Here is a 15,252-nt window from a genome sequence, read left to right as displayed (position 1 = left end):
GTACCCAGTCAATTTTGAGAATACAGCTCTAGTGAGAAGGCTTGGTTGCCTTTAAAGTCTTGGCCAGGGTGGGACAGACCTGTTAGCTGGGAGATGCTGGAAATCTGATTTTTTAATCTATTGATTTGTCCCCCTCCATCCCCCTCTCTGTGTAGAGTCTGTCCATGCCCCCTCAGATTTGAAAATGGAATTAATATTGGTGGAGTTTTTGTACTGACAGAAAATACAATGGAATCCTCTACATCAGTAAGGAACATGTTTGGTATGACCTGGTAAAAAACATAATTCACACTGAAATAGCAATCTGCTGGGATTTTCACCTGTCAATCAAATAATAAAAATTATTGGAATATTTTCTATAACAAATTATAACCTCCAAAACGCTGTCACTATTCACATGTGGTGCTATTTTTCCCAGTGCAGAATTCCCATATGTGGCTTCTGCATTTCTCACATCTTCTGAGGGAAAATGAGAATTACCCCAGATATGGATTTACTGGTGGGATTGTTCAGAGTGATTTGGGATCACCTGAGAGTCCCTGGGAGCTCTCCAGCCTGGGGAGAGATGTTCCTATGGAAAAACTGGTGATTTAAGACAAAGAAAAACATGCTCAGCCTTTACCTCAGGTAATAATTCAGCCTCTGATTCACTGTTGGGAATTATCATCTTTTTGTCACAGGGCTCTTTCCTGCTCTTAGACTGATTGACAAAACTTTGGAATACATGAGACTTCAAACAAGTGGACACCTGAATTTTATTTAGTTCTTTTTTTCATGAAATCAGCACATTAGCACTTGAAACAGGCACTTGGGGTGTAGTGGTGGGGTGGGGACTTTGAAGGACAGGAGTAGAGATGGCTGAAAATCTGCCACGATGGAATTCAGTCCTGAAAAACCCACCCTGAACCCAACAACTTGCAAATCTGTTTGAACTGATTCGAGTCATCTGAGCCATTTAAATAAAATTTAATTTTTTTTTTTAATTGTCCAGCTCTGACTCCTGCAGGCTGGAGCAGCCAGCACTGCCACAGACCAATGACAAGCTGCTTTTGCAACACTGACTGCAGTTTCCTGCTCTGGTGGCCTGTGAATGGGTGATTTTTATTTTTGCTTAATAAACAGCCCTCACGTATCTGTCTGAAAGCCACACCATTAAAGCCTTAACTCAGCAATCTAAAATGACGTATTTTCCCCCCTTACCTACATGTCAAATCATAAACATCAGCCTCAGTAATAAATATTTCTATTTTATATGTATATTTTTATGCCTTTATCCCAGTTGCATTTTCAAGGCTAAGGGCTTCAATGTGAGATCCTTGCTGCATGTTTAACAAACAAATAGTGAAAAATACGGTATGCTGATGTGGAGATTATTATACATAAATCATTGGAAAATGCTCTTTTTGAGAGGAGAGAATCACAAAAAGAGTCATTGACCTGAATAAAAGAAGCTCAGCTGTACTCCAGAGAATTTGCCATTTTCGATACATGTTAGTCCTTGCTAACAATTGTAATTTATTAATCCTGTTCTCTCTTCTTTTCCTCCATACTTGCACATTTGAATTTTACTGTAAGCAAGAATTGTATTTATTTTCTAAGAGTGCAAATTGATCTTGTGGTCACTGATAAACACTAAAAGCTACTTGATAGTCAAGATAATCTCTCAAAAGACCCATAACCAAAGTAGGTAGAAAAGACCTCCTCACTAGATCATTCAATTTTAATATTTCTAAGAGAAAAAGCAGTATTTGCATCCTGAAACAGAGCCAAGGATATTCTGCCTGATTTGCAGGTCATAACTCTGCTCATGGTCTGTTTGGAAACAGAAGCTCCCTGCTTGTGCAAATTGATGGAGCTCTGCTGCCCCAAATGAAATACAGCCAGGATGCAGAGCAGGGAGAGGATCTTTTTCATAATATCTGCAAAACCAGGAAGTCTGTTTTGCTATTTAAATGGGAGCTGAGCCCTTGGAAATTATATTTCTCATGCAGAGAAACCAGAAACAGTTTAGAGAGCCCAGGTACCTTATTTTTACTTCCATATCTAATGTACCTGTAATGCAGAGCTGTTGTGCAGGAACTATCAGGAACTGCTTTGACATCCCAAAGCTCCCAACTCATGAATTCATATCTATGTACAGGATATAAAAAAATATATCTAGAGATAGATAGATAGATAGATAGATAGATAGATAGATAGATAGATAGATAGATGATAGAGGCACCTTCACATGCCTACCTACACCAGCAGATTTAATTGTCTTTCTCTTCATGTCACTGTTTTCCACATTTTGGAGTATTTTATACAGCCAGAACTGAATTCTGCAAAGGACAGGACAGGAATTAAACAGAGTCCAGCGTGAGGTAATCTTACCTCAGTAAATATCCAGTTCTGATCTGTAAGCACCAGATGTGTGTGGGAAATAGAAGTTTTCTCTCTCCCAACACTTCTTCTAGGTACCTGTAGAATTGCTTTTGAATTCAGCTGCAGGCTCAGCACCATGTTTTGTTTTATTTAACAAATGTTGACCTTTTTTTGTTTAAATAAGGCTGTTTTCTTCCTTTTTCTTTTTCTTTCTTTGACAACTTACTCAGAATTTGTCTGAGGAGATTTTTTTTTGATGTCTTCCTTGAGTATGTTGTAAATTTACTGACAGAAGGAACTGAGTATTTATCTGCCCATTACTTCTTGGGGTCCCCCCTCATTTGCAGCCACTCTCTCTGAAGGTGGGCTCAGATCTGCCTGCCACTCCACTCAAGTTTTAAATCTTACTCAGGTTCAGAAAGTGCTGTGCAAAGTTTAGTTCTTTAGTCTGGAAATGATTTTTTCCCCTGTTATGTGGTTAGGATGAGGTCTTTGCTTGCTAGAGCACCAATCTCCCCCCACTGCTCCTCTTCAGTGCCTGTAAAAAGTATTGGGGAGAAAAGAGATGAAATAAACCAGCATGCAAAGAGAAATATCCAGGAAATATGTGGTATATTTCTGTCATATATTTTAGTAAAGTCTTAATGTGGACACAAGAGTATCTGTCTTTGTAGATAAATTTCTGTATTCTTAGCATTTATTGAATCAGCAATGTCCCCATCCATTATGTAACAGGAGCAGCTGGTCAGCCTTTCATGTGATGTACAGTTTCCTTTCCTCCTCATAGTAATGACAGAAAAATGCCATTATTCTTCAGCACCTCTCAGCTAATATTCTTTCAAATTGCCATCCTTACTTCTATGTAAATGTAGACCCTAATTTAGAAGAATTAGCTTTGAGTAAAACATTATTTTATGCTGGTAGGGTTGGGAAAGAGCTTCTTTCCAAAAGGGAACTTGAACAAGTTAAAGAAACTTTGGTCAGCATCATCCCTCCTGCGTGTCTGAGCAGTTTTGAAAAGAGAGATCTAACTATTGGAAAATGTGACACTAAAATTTGAAATTGGTGAAATTAAAAATTTGATATTGATGATTTGAGTCCTTTCTTGCTGAGATCTCCCTGATTTCCCCTCACCTGGTGCATCCCACAGAGGTTTGCAGTTCCTCACCAAGAGTGAGGAGCAGCTGAAGGAAGTTCTGTTCTCCAGCAGCAAAGGGATCATCTGCTCCTAGCTCTGCAAGCACCCTGCACAATTCCTGCCAGTTTCTCTCCAGGACTTGGAACAAAAAAAATCAACAAACAGCAATGTACAAAAGGCAGAGCAGCAGTTCAGGGGCCTTTCCCATGAGGGCTCCTGCTTCTCTAAATGATGTTTTACTGTAAAGAACACATTTTATTTTCTATTAAACAAGCAAGCAAACTCAATGACACTTTTTGGGAAAATATTGAAGTTTGGGGTTTGATTCACAGCCTGGTAAGGTAAGAGAAAATGCTTCTCCTTCTATGTGTATTATTTTGATTTTTCTTTTCTAGATTTGGTGTCAGTGGCAGCCTCAAAGTGGGGCAGATGTTAAATGTCTGGTATCATCTTTTCTAAAATGCTGAATAAAGCTGGCTAGAAAGCAAAACATGTTTTAGGGAAAATGGGGATGTTTTAGAGTTTTTGTCTCATCAAAATGAAAATAAGAAGGAAGCAAGAGCAAGTGAGCAAACAGGTTCAGCTCCCAGCATGCCAAAGCCTGAGGATATTTCTACAGGATGCAGGAGACCAGAGCTCATGGTCTAAAACACCTCCTTGAGCGGGATCAATCTGTTGAGCACAATTGTTCTTGTTGGGTTGGTCCTGACTTCATAAAAATCCCATTTCTTGGGACAGAGGAGAGAAGATGACTCCAAGGTTGGGATATTTGCAGTGGCTGTGGGAAGACTGTGTCAAATCCTTGCTCTGCTTTATTTGGAGCCAACTCGACCTTTCCTGTATCACATGGTGTAAATCCACATTGCCAGGGAATGTGCTGACCACTGGCCATACTGGGGTCCTTTCCCAATCAGTTTTTGTCCATCAGTCTCAAGCTGAGCAGGAAGATTCTCCCCAGAAAGCTTTTTGTGGAAATTATGTGTTTCCTGCAAAACATTTTGATTCTGAGAAATCAGGATTTTCTTTCCCCCTGCCCCCCAAAAGAATGGAAAAAACCCAAACCCCTCTTGTTGGAAAAATGCCTGACTAACACCAACACTGAGCTCTGATGAGGTCAATTGCCCACTTGCCTCCTTCCAGCATTTGTGTCTTTTTATTTCAAAACAGCTTGAGAGCTGCTCTTCTGGCAGGAAATTGCAAAAAAGCCAAGGCTGCATTTAAATTCAGCTGCAGCTTGCACCGAGGGCAGTTTTGAAATAATCTTTATATAGAAGATGTTGTCTCAACTACCTATTGAACATATTGAACCTCCCCCATGCCTAATCTCCCTGCTTTGCACAAAACATAAAATTTATCTCATAAACACCAGAACCTGAACCTAAGAAAGAGGCCTGGAAAAAGCAGCTTTAGCAATAGAAGCAGTAAGTCCATCCCAGAGGGACTTTCACTGTCACATGATGGCTAACTGGGAATGTGTATGCTGAGAAGGGAGGGAAAAACTGATAAGGGGGTCAGAGAGGTTGAAAACACAGATTTTATTGGCATTAGAAATGTGAACACTGTAAGCAGCATGTCCAGGGATCAGCTTTCCTAGACAGCAGATTACTGCTGGTATTCCTACCTCTGCTGTTGGTCTCTTGAAGGGTTCTCAGATAAATAACTTTCCCCTTTTGTGCTCCTGCTTCCCTCACTCTAAAGTGCTGTCAGTGATGTTTGTTGCCTTTGTAAAGCACTTTGATTTCCATGGGCAAAAGGGAGGTGTTAGAGTTGCTGTTAGCTCCAAAAGGGAAAAAGCTGTAAAATTGAGGTCTGAAGTCAACCTTATTTTTCTGTGTCTTTTTTCCTCTCAGTAACATTTTATCTTTTGGGAAGGAACTGCTGATTGCAAACTAGAGAACTTACAAGCACCCAATAGCTTTGACTTTTGAGTCAAGAGTGAAACTTTGCTGTGGCTGAGTTGTGTGCAGGTGGATGGAAAATCATTTCCAGGGGACACAGGGTGACAATTCTCTGGGTTTCCCACTGGAAAGCTGGGTCAGGGGCAAGCCAGGGATGCTGAGCTCAGAGTTAGATGTTCAGATCCCTCACCAAAACTGTGCTGCGGCTGGTCACAGGATTTCTCCTGGCTGTCTGTCCTGGGATACATCTCCTCTCTGTGTACTCCAGATCCCCAGCCTTGGGCAGGTACTTGCAGCTTGTGCCCTGGTCAGAGCTCTCAGCCCATCCTCAGAAGCCTCTCTGTGCACAGCCAGGGCAGGCACAAACAAGAAATGTGCTTAGTTCATGAGCAAAACCAGACTGAAACAAAAATAAGGTGCATTAAATAGAAATCATATAATATATAAAAAGTCCTTCACATTTTTGCTGTTTCCTATACACAAGTTACTGCATTTAGGTCACAATAAAAAAAAAAATAAAAATCATGCCTTGGAGCCCTCATTACATTGCCATGGGCCTCACAGCAATCAATACTACAGCCAAAGCAGCTGTATTTGGAGACTTTGTTCTGCCATTTGATTCCTAAACAGATTTTTCATGACCAAATTAGAGAATGAAACAAACAGCTATTCAAGAAGGCTTGTTATTGAATGAGCTTCTATAATCCAGTGCCACAGCTTATGGTCCATATGGAGGCCCAGCTGAGAAATCCAGCACTGCTTCATCAGCAAAGCTACAAATATTTACAGAGAACAGAAGTCAAATGGGAAGGACTGTCTGATCCAAGCTAAGCATGTGTGTAACTGCCCAAAGCATGAAAACAACAGGTTTTTCTCAATTTTTCTTGCTGTATGGGTGGTCCCCAGTGTTATCCATAAATAATCTTTTTTTTTTTTTAAACTTTGTACAAGATAAAGAGGATAATAACCATACCAGCTTCACCAGCCCGTGGAGAGAACAGCTGAAGAGAGCATGTGAAATTGTTGTGATGAATAGCAGAAGAGGGGAAGGCTTCTGGCAGTGAGAGAGATCTAAGCAGCACATCAGGCCAGGAAGCAAACTGAGAGAAAACTTTTTTGGCTAGGATTGAATTAGGAGTGGTGGATGGTGTTAAAGAACTGAAAGCCAACAGGTTCTCTGTGCAAAAGAAAACCAAAGAAAAATGAATGCATCAAAATATGCGACTTAAATCTTGTCTAAATTAAGGAAGAAACACTAAAATGCTGTTCTGAAGAGCTTGAACTCATTTAAACCCTGTCTAAATTAAGGAAGAAACACTTAAGTGCTGTTCCAAAGAAAGTGCTTGAACTGAATCAGAGAAAAGAGATTCTAAAACAGTAACAGAGAACCTTCCTCCTCTTTAGAGACAGTGAAAGAGAAAATAGCATGTGCCTTTCTATTAAAAATATGCCTTTCCAAGGAGAAAAGGCTTGAAACCTGAGTACTTCAAAGATATTAACCCCAGTGTGCTCTAGATAACTCTTACAGGGATGGGCAATGATAGTGGCATCAGAACACTTGACCTGGAAGCCTCTGTTCCAGAGGCAAGACCAAGCTGTTCTGTCAAAGACACTGAGCACATTGCTGATGTAAAGGTGGGATATTTGCAAACCACACCTGCAGCACCCCAGCCTCCCCAGTGCCTCCAGGAGCTGCTGAAGATCCAGGCAGCTCAGCCCAAGGAGGTCCAAGCTGATTGACCCCTTCAGCTGCAGATGCCTCTGGACTCTTGGCAGGACTTGCCAAGCTGTAATCTGCCCCTGGCCACACACCACACTCACCTTGTGAAGGCCTCAGGCTGGTTGGAATCCCTGCTACCAGCAGCAGTCCAAATGTTAAAGATCAGCACATTGGATAAATATTAACAGAATTCCAGGCCAACAGCTCAGCAGTGAAATGCTGCCATGTGCTGAGATTTTTTTCCTGATCTATGGCTGCCAGTGGTGTGAGCTTGTGTCAGCAGCCTCTTCTCCATTTCACTAATGACAGCTGTAAACCTCCTCGATCAACAAGCTGGCTTAAGCCATGACACGACTGCCTTTGCTGTCTCTGTACACTTAGCAATCTCTTCCTCCTGCTCAGAGAGTTCTGGAAGCTCACATACATCATGGTGGGACACTGACTCCACTGCTGCCTTAGAGATGAACTATCACAATTGAGACAGCCACAATACAGACAGTGCCATCATACCATTTTGGAAAGCTTCAAGCATTCACTCAGACAGAGTAACACCACACCTCATCAGAAAGCTTCAAGCATCTGCCCAGACAGAGTAACACCATACCACCTCAAAAGGCTGCAGGCATCTACCCTTCCTGTTCTCAGCCCTTTTTTACACCCCTCATGTTCATGCAATGCACCTGTGTGCCCTCTGTTCCCTTTGTTCAGTGCACCTGGGCACTCCATGGCTCATTGCTTTCAATGCTCTCACCTGCTTCTCACAGCTGGAGCTCAGCCCCACCCCAATCACCCCAAACTTCGTGCCCACAATGAACAGATGTCAGGAAAAAATTGGTAAAAAAGCATTTTCCATCAGAGGCACTAAAAAAGTGCAGGAGAGTTTTCCTCAGGTTGTTCAACAGCAATCAGTGTAATGTTGTTTGGGTCATTCTTCTACTGAGGTGTCCTCAGGCAATAACATGGGAAGTTACTTTCCCATTAGAATATTGATGGAGCTCCTGTAGGTGACAGTGTGGCCAATCCTGGCCTGGAATTTCAATATATTGAATCTTCTCTGAGAGAGGCCTACAACTTCTGGGTAAGTACATTAGCAGAAGAGGTATCTGTATACCATACACAGAAAGTATTATGCATTTCAGAATACACTTGATTTTTAAGTAGTTCTTGAACTCCCAAGTGCTTAAATCACTTCTGAAAGTAAAATAGTGACTCTTGAGTCAGAAGCTTTTGAAAGTATTATCCTCTGTGTTTTCCAGTTATGTTCCTCTTCAAGCACTTAAGTGATTTTTAAAGACACTGATCACCCACAGGTTGTGTTGCTGCTCCTGACAGTTGTGAGCAGTCAGCACCTCTGGAGAACTTGAGAAATTTGGTGCCTCAGTTCATTTGCCTGGATTTTAAAACTGTTGCCTCTGCTTTTATTGACTTTTGAGACAGGTGAAGTTGATAAAGTGAACAATATAAAAAGTGCAGCAGAGCATTAAAAAGCAGGAAAGATGATGAGAAAAGATTGCGGCCAAGATTAAAAGACAGGATTTCATTGGGATGTTTTCCTTATGCCAAGACTTCCTTTTTATTGCCTTTTTTCCCCCTTCATGTGGAGCTGCACTAAAAAAGCTGCATCCTGACTCTCCCACACCCCTGTATTTTATCATAGTCAGTGATGCACATCCCTGTAAAAAGCACCTTAAATATTTTTGTGGTTAAATGTCACCTGGCTTGGGGGAAGCAGAAACCTCACACACAGGGCTCATAGGAATGAATAATTTTATAACTTACAATCTCTGCAGCTCCCCCTTGTCTGGCCTTATTCTCAACCTGAACTCAGCCAGGACTCATCCCTGCAGTCACTTGGACAAGTCCCTGAAGTCCCCTGGGCTGGAGGGTTGGTGCCACACCACACTGCTCTGGTGCCCAGTTCTGCTCTGGGTCGGTGTCTCTGGCTGCAGCTCCTCCTGCTCGGGCTCCTCTGAGGCTCTGTGGGTTTCATATTTGATTTTGGAGGTCTGGACAATCCTCCTGCTTGGCTCTCCCAAGTTACACAGGGTCAGACCTGGTTAGTTGGATGGAGTGACCTCCAAGGAAAACACCTGCAGGAGGTGTGATGGTGACTCCAGAGGTGGCTCAGTTCCCTCACTCAGGGTTGAACTGGTCTATCCAGGGCCAGAAAGTGCAGAACTGGCAGAGATGGCAACTTCCAAAGGTCAGGGCAGGATTGAAAACCAGTGTCTGTTTGTTTTCTTTGCAAGGCCGTGAGGAAAGTTCCTGCCCTAGAAACAAGGCGCCTCTGGTGTGATTAAAGAAGTCAGCAAAACTCTGCTTCTTAAAACTGGGAAATTGCTCTTTGAAAAGATCACACCTATGGGACTCCAGCAGGTCAGAAAACATCTTTAGACTACAAATTCTTAATTTCTCTCCTGCATTCTGACCATGCAGTCACATTCCCTGCCCACAGGATCAGTCTGTGCAGTGCTAAAAATGCTAAAAATGCTTCTACCTGCCTTCCTCACACTGCTTATCTAGGAACTGTTCTGCACTCTGTGGAATGAGGAGAACAACAGCTGAAAGGTTTTTTTCCCAACCAAGATTGAAGCAATTCCTTCCTGTTCATGGCCAATTGTTTCAAGTGTCACTTAGAAGAGGTGTAGGAGCAATCAGGTCCATTGGAGACCTGATACAATCTGTGGCTTGTCTTAGATTGTCACATACCAGGTGAACTTGGAATGAAATCCTGATTCTTGTTTTATCACAATCAGTTTGCTCTTTCATAATTTTTGGTCAAACTTTCTTTTTGCTTAGCACTTTTTCTAAGTGCCCAAATAGCAGTGGATGAAAGTCCTGTAACATAAATCTTTCAACCTCTTTGGACACTTTCCTATGTATTATACCCGGCTCAAAGCTTCAGCTCTTTAAATGAGAAAAGATGCTGTGGTTCCTCCCACTACAAGTGGTCATTGATCTCACTAACATCAGATTTACTCCTGTGAAATACCTTTCTCAAATCAGCATGTTGTTGCAATAACGCGTCCTAAGGTGAAATCTACTTCTAAAGTAAATATTTTTCTTCATGAAGGAGAACTTTTTGCTGATATTCCTCACTTGCACAGTCTATTGATCATTAATTTATTGCATCTTTCTGTGGGACAGGGCTGAATGCAGGCTGGATTATAAGGTATTGAGTCACTGTCCATTACTGATTTATTGAAGCCTGTAATGGGAACAGAATGAAACAGTGCTAAGCCTGTTTGAAACTAAAGCCAAATGAATGTAAAGCATATGCTCAATGTAAGTGCCTCTTTAAATGTTGTCCTAACAGAAGGATGGATTTCACATCCTTAAGGATTTTGCCTTAAATCATAGGGGTCAAAATTCAGGGTTTGTTTCAGTGAATCAGTCAAGGCAGTAGAAATGAGCTATTTCTGATCTCCCACTGGTGGCACTTCCCTTGCAGACAGGCACTTGGTGCTCCACCTCATCTGCTGCTCCTCTTGGTTAGTGCTGCAGTTCTTCATGTGCATTTTTGCCAGTTGCAGTTGGAATTGCCACTTCCTATTTGAGAGGAGAAGGGGGGAGCAAGTACAATTTCTAGATTTTTTGTGGGTTTAGGCATCTTCATGACAGCTTTACTGAGCTTGCTCATATTATGCTCTTCCTGGCATTTCCTCCTTTTGAAGTCATTAAAGCCAATTTCATATTTATAAATAAAGTGTCCTAATGCATCTAATATATGAGGAGGTCTGGCTGCTGCCTGATTTTCTTTTTAATGTTTACACCAGGTGCCTCTTGCTTTCAAGGAACCAAGCAATGAATAAATTTAACAGATATTTCTTTTAATTAGCCCCCAAAGAGCTAGCAATGAAAAACACTATCAGAAATATTCTAGTGCTTTAGAAAATATAAGACTTCTTCACAAAGCCTCTACACAGAATTACAGAACAGCAATAAAATCATCACTTGCATGCAGAAATAGATTGTTTACACAGGGATCTCTTATGAACTGGCATTTATTATGATTAACTTCTAATCACACAAATGTTTCTACACATGCATCTGAGCAGAGCCACTGAAATCAGTGGGACAGCTCTGCTGCCTGACATTAGGTACAGGCATTAAAGTTTGTGGGATTAGAGCTCCATTTGTGTGTATCTCTAAGAGCTTTGTCTTCTCCCAGAAGGGGGAAGGAAAATTTATATTCCAGATTGGTGTAATTACTGTAGGACATACAATATTGGCAAACTAGATTCTCTGAATGTCTGCAACATTTCAAAGAAGTTTAAGATAGAGGCTAAAGGCTGACAGTTTCTTATTCTGACTTACATTCTGCCCCCTCTGCTTTTGATTCTGCATTCAGAGCTGCCACAAGAATGTCAGCACTGCAATAAATATGCATTTATGTAGCACCTTTTTTTTTGAAGTTTTCTAAACACTTTACAGACAGCCCTTTATATTCACAGATCTCAAAGTATTTTAGAAATCTCTGTTAGTATTGTTTTCTTCCTTTTACTGAGGGAGCAATGGGTGTGTTTCCAGGGGAGCAACAGATCCAGGAGCCAGTGCTTCCAAATTAGCTAAATTAGAGTTCTCTTATGAAAATTTTCTCCAAAAGGTCTCAAGTGACTCTGAGGGAAAACATGAAGTTTTTATTTCCATCTTTCAGTGTGCTGGTATAGGCAGGATTACACAGGGCTAATAAACCTCATGTGTGACAAGAGTCAGCCCAGAAAATTCCTGTCAGCCAGACACACAGTAATTGTGTCTGCCCTTTGGTTGGGATATTGGGAAGAAAATCCAAGAATCCTGGCTCCAGAGTTGTTTGTTGCAGGTAGATCGTGGGGTTGAGGGATGTGGTGATTCTGCACTGACAGTCCCACAGGTCAGCGTTACACGTGGCTTTGGGGGAGACTGAATTTACATCCTGCAGTCTGTTTTTTGTGTCTGGTTTATCTGGGTTGCAGCTGAATTGTCCCCAGATGTCCAGATCATACAGCCAGCTGTGTGCCACCCAAAATATCCTTAAAACCAGGAGCCCTGGGCAGGGGAGAGCAAGGACCTGCACATGGATCTGCAGGAACCAGCCTTTGGGGGCTGCTGCTCTGCTCTCAGGTGACACATCCCAGCATCCACAGTCCTTCTTTAAGGAGTCACAATCCCCAGATAAGGACTGTAAAGATCATCCCATTGTATTGATCCCATCCCTGAAACAGCCAGCTGAGGAAAAATCCTCCCTTGTCTCCCCCAGCCACATGGAAATTCCTTCATTAGAGACCACTATAAAGCTACAGAAATACCCTCTTCCAGCAACATATTCCATAATGTCGTTATGGGAAGTGCCTTAAAAGTGGCAATCAATTCTTCTTTGAAGTCATTAACGACAAAAAACGAGTGCAGGAGTCGTGAGAGGGCTGGAAATAGGAGAAGATTTAAAGTGCATCTCTCACATGTGCTCCAGCAGAGAGGAGGAAGGAGATCCAATTGCTTTCTTACCCTTGGAATTTCTCTGTTGGTTTTAATAGTCTGATACCCTAATGACAAACTCCACACACACTCTGGGGTATGTTCTCAGCTAAATCCATGGGGATACATGTCTGTAATACTCATTAACGTCAAGGAGCGTTAGGAGGAACATAAATCTTTGCTCACTAAGATGTGAATCTAGACTCTGATGTTCACCACACAGCATCAGCTGCTGACTGAAGAATAAGAGGAATTCCAGCACCTAGAAAGTCTCCTTGAGAGTTCCTAGACTAAACAATCAATGCAGCCAAAAAAAATCAGGGATGAAATTTCTACTCCACACTTTTGGTTGAAAACACCAGCTGTGATATGGAGTGATGCATATCCAACAGGCAGGCTCCAGCTCACACAGGAAGTCCATAAAATCCCTGTGAATCCCCAGCTGGCTAGACAAGCTCTCTAGTTCCACCAGAAACCCTGGAAAATAGATAAGCAGTGCATTTCTCAGTTAATTGTTAGTGCCATACAGCCCAGGAAAACATCACACTATGCACATACATAAAGAGGAATTTTGATGCCAAGAAATTAGAACTACTCTATAACAGACTTCTGATTTGTGATTTCCTTGGCACCAAGCCTAACACAAAATCACTGTGATTTCCAACTACAAATATTTTTGGAACCACCAGACTTGGTCCCATGTGTATGTTAAATGAAATGAATGTTCAAAATCCACAATAAAACTCCAGAGGGGAGACTCCGATTAGAATATTAACATTAATCTTAGGAAGTCACTAGGAACCATTCAAGCTATAATAATAAATTGCAATAAAGAAGGAATATAAGGGCTTTTTTTGCTGTCTGTTCAGTAAGCAGGTGTTACTGTGAACACTCTAATCTACACAGCACAGAAGTGAAGTGGTTGCCCTTAAATTTTCCAGTTGTGTAAAATAAATAAATGACATTACCATAATATGTACAACAATCCCTCTTATAGGAGCTTAAGTGTAGCTGGGGGACTGGTGCAGATACTGAGATAACGTCATGCAGCTCCCCAGGATAAGACTGGAAAGTTTTCAAAAGCAACCCTTCTCTCAACAGAGGCAGGAGCAGGAGCCTGAATTCAGTCCCTATTTGTGGTGAGAGGCATCCTTGAGTCTCTTGCTGGTGACAGAGCCCCTGGAACTCACCCTGGGAAGTGACAGATGTAAGGACACGATGCTGTCACGCTACTCCAACAAGGGGCTGAGCTGTTCTGACTTGCTACCTGGACTGACTTTGATGTTATTTGGATCCAGGCTGAAGTGCTTAAATTTAAACCTCTGAATTGTACCTTAGCAGCAGTGGTTTGATTGTCAAAATGAATGGTGACTTCCAAAGGCAGCTTCCTTTGACTTGTAACAGCTAATCAGGACTTCTCAGCTCTGTCACCCAGATCATATGGATATATATCTTCAGTGCTAAACCTTTGTGTTTATTTAGAAGCTTTCACCACCATCTCTAACATGGCAATAAAACTGGGGTTCTCAACTTACAATCTTGGCTTGCAAAATTCAGGAATAAGGATGATCAGGAGGTGAATCAAACCAAACCAAACCTTTGACTTTGACTGGAATATTTTTAGGTTTGGTGTTCTGAAATCTAAGTGGTGACAGAAAAAGTTTCTTGTTATCATTAGAAAATTGGACTCAAGGGGGACTAGCACATGATTCATTGTATTTTCAGAAATAGGTGAGAAATGAGGTGTACAGGAATTTCCTAATTCAGTAAAGTGCTGTTTCCCAGTTCAGGCACTGGCTCCCAATGGTGAACATATTTCTTTTGTTCTGGAGAAGTAATTTTTCACACTTGGCTATCTATTTTGTGGTGTTCACTGAACTTCTGATGCAACTCCAGGCAGTCTGGGGGCTCCCAAAGCAAAGCTTGCTCTGCAGGATCTGTAGCTCAGCAGCAACAGCAAGGAGCTGGAAGCTGCTCAATGCTGAGCTGGATCATTGATTGAATATTTTGGGATTCACTCAGGGCTTGTAAGGAAACAAACTCCAACCCTGAAATGCAAAGCATCAAGACTCCTCCAGGAATTTTTTTGATCACACTTATCAAGCAATTCACAAAGAACTGACCAAACTCTGGCTCTGGTGTGTTTGTGTGTCCCTGTGAGGAGTTTTCTGTGTGCAGCCTCACAGAGCAGCAAAATTGTCCTTCCAGGTATGACACTGCTCTATTAATAGTCCATGAGGTACTAGGAGCACATGAAAGACACTTCAGATGACTCTTGAAAAATGAATCAGTATCTGCTCTGAAATTGGACCCCAAGTATGGAATAGGATGTGTCTGTGAGAGATTATTTTGGGGCCATATGGTTTCTTACTCTGCTCCACCCTCCTTTTCAGGAAACTAACAAGTCCCAGCACCCTGTACTCATTGCAGAGGGATATGGGCATCTTCTGGGAGCAGACTTTGTTGGGCTGTTAGGAATTTTGTTCTTTCCTAACAGATAACTGCTCTGTTAATGCCTCCTGGCCTGTCTTTGTGGAAAACACTTGTGCTGGGAGAAGCCCTTATGCACCAATTCTTGTCTTTATCCTACAAATAAGTTGCTGGCTTTTCTCTTCACCACTCTGCTTTTATCTCCTGCCTGTCCTGTCTGCCACATCTCTCCTGCTGGCTGCTGGTGG

At 41.9% G+C, this 15,252-nt stretch overlaps 1 long non-coding RNA gene across 1 annotated transcript; it reads right to left on the bottom strand.

Annotated features, from left to right (window-relative positions):
- Positions 1-3,631: 3,631 nt before the first annotated feature.
- On the bottom strand, positions 3,632-7,712 carry LOC131566623 (uncharacterized). The gene is made up of 3 exons (XR_009275563.1): positions 7,222-7,712; positions 5,591-5,800; positions 3,632-4,488 (listed from the first exon to the last, which is right to left on the bottom strand). It is a non-coding gene; the product is annotated as an uncharacterized LOC131566623 (long non-coding RNA).
- Between the last annotated feature and the right edge of the window lie 7,540 nt (positions 7,713-15,252).

This window comes from Ammospiza caudacuta, chromosome 20 (assembly GCF_027887145.1).
Source record: "Ammospiza caudacuta isolate bAmmCau1 chromosome 20, bAmmCau1.pri, whole genome shotgun sequence".
NCBI classification, from domain to species: Eukaryota; Metazoa; Chordata; class Aves; order Passeriformes; family Passerellidae; genus Ammospiza; species Ammospiza caudacuta.
Note: the sequence above shows the minus strand (reverse complement) of the source record. Positions and strands in the feature narration are given on the sequence as shown.